This window comes from Carlito syrichta, unplaced genomic scaffold, assembly GCF_000164805.1.
Source record: "Carlito syrichta isolate Samal-C Ts95f unplaced genomic scaffold, Tarsius_syrichta-2.0.1 Scaffold313183, whole genome shotgun sequence".
NCBI classification, from domain to species: Eukaryota; Metazoa; Chordata; class Mammalia; order Primates; family Tarsiidae; genus Carlito; species Carlito syrichta.
Genome location: NW_007257279.1, coordinates 77,910 through 79,873, shown reverse-complemented (window position 1 = coordinate 79,873; position 1,964 = coordinate 77,910). Strand labels below are relative to the sequence as shown.

General features: G+C 45.7%; 1 protein-coding gene across 1 annotated transcript in view; it reads left to right on the top strand.

Annotated features, from left to right (window-relative positions):
• Nucleotides 1–1,964, top strand: part of LOC103272708 (MAPK-interacting and spindle-stabilizing protein-like) — a 12,051-nt gene that overhangs the window by 5,304 nt on the left and 4,783 nt on the right. The window lies entirely within an intron of this gene.

The window sequence follows — 1,964 nt, the reverse complement described above, 5'->3', positions numbered from 1 at the left end:
TCCACTCACCTTAGCCTCCCAAAGGCGTGGGATTACAGGCTGAGCCACTGAGCCCGGCTACCCCCTGATATTTTTACCCAACATATGGACTTGTTGACAGTGTTGGCAAAGAAATGTTCAGTTTCAAAAGAGGAGGCCCCAGTATGTCACACTTTCAATTCAAAAGAGGAAGACCCAGTGTGTCGCACACTAAATTCGAAAGAGGAAGTGTCTATGCCTCCTCATGGGTTCAAGACAGGGGCCTTCCCCTTTCATGGGACCAGTCCAGATTAGCGCCACAAATGCGGGAAAGTGTCAGGTTCTCCTGTCACCTTTGCGAAAGGTGGTCTAGTCTGCTCTCATGAGGGGAGATTGACTGGAGGGATTTCATGCATATCCGGTGAACACCATTGGCCTGGATGACCAAGGTCGAGAAATTCAAGAATACAGACACTTTCTATAAAATCGATGAAAGATCTTAAGACTACAGTAGCCCAATATGGTGCTACAGCGCCATTTACCCTGGCTATGTTAGAGACTGTTTCCCAGGAAAGTTTAACACCTAATGATTGGCATATCACTGCAAAGGCATGCTTGTCCGGGGATATTTGTGATGGAAAACTGATTTTGGGGATAGATGTAAGGAACAAGCAGAAAGGAACAGAGGAGGGGACTTGCATATTATCAATTTGGATATGCTCCTTGGTGAGGGTGCATACACCTCTCAGGAGTCACAAATTCTATACCCTCCAGGCTGCGTATGGTCAGATTAGTGGGGCAGCCTCTGGGGCATGGCGCAGGCTACCGTTGGCAGGCATAAAAACTGAACAACTTTCTAAGATTTGCCAAGGGCCTGATGAGCCTTACCAGGATTTTGCATCCCGCCTTTTGCAAGCAGTCGGTTGCTTGGTAGTGGATGGAGAGGCAGGGACATTATTAGTTAAACAATTGGCCTATGAGATTGCTAATTCTGCCTGCCAAGCAGCCATTCGTTCCTATTGGAAGAAAGGGGATTTGTCAGATTACTTTTGCCTATGTGCACATATCGGACCTGCCTATATGCAAGGTATGGACATGGCTGCTGCCTTGCAGGGGACTGCGGACCCTATCACCTGGTTGTCTCGGTGGAGCAGTGGCCACTTTCTGGGAATAAGCTTACAGCGGCCACTGCGCTTGTTCAGGAGCAGCTTGCGGCCGGCCACATTGAGCATTCAAACAGTCCTTGGAACACTGCTATTTTTGTCATTAAGAAAAAAATCAGGAAAATGTCATTTACTGCAGGACTTGAGAGCTGTGAATCGTTCTATGGAAATCATGGAACCACTGCAACCTGGTCTGCCCTCTCCTGTAGCCATTCCAGATGACTATTTTCTTTTTATTATTAATCTTAAAGATTGCTTTTTTACTATTCCACTTTTTTACAAGGATCGAAAACGCTTTGCTTTCTCATTTTGCTGGCTGTTAATTTTCAATAGCCGGCCCAAAGATTTCAGTGGAAGGTATGCCTCAAGGCATGGCCAATAGCCCCACCTTGTGTCAAACTTTTGTGGCCAGAACCTTGCAACCTGTTCAATCATATTTTCCCAAGGCTTATATCATCCATTACATGGATGATATTCTTGTTGCTCATCCTGATGAAGAGGAATTGCAGGAGATATTTTTTAAACTACAAAATTCTCTCCATAATGCTAGTCTCATCATTGCCCCAGAAAAGGTGCAATGGGCAGCTCCTTATGAATATCTTGGGAGAATTATAAATGGGCGCAAAGTCCGGATGCAGAAGCCTCAAATCAGAACTGATTCTTTAACCACTTTGAATGATTTCCAAACGTTGTTAGGTGACATTAATTGGTTGCGCCCTCTTCTTGGAATTACCACTGTGCAGCTCATACCTCTCTTTGATATCTTTTTTTTTTTGAGTTGGAGTCTCACTCAGTCGCTCAGACTGGAGTGCAGTGGCTGCTCCCGGCCACCGCAGCCTCGAC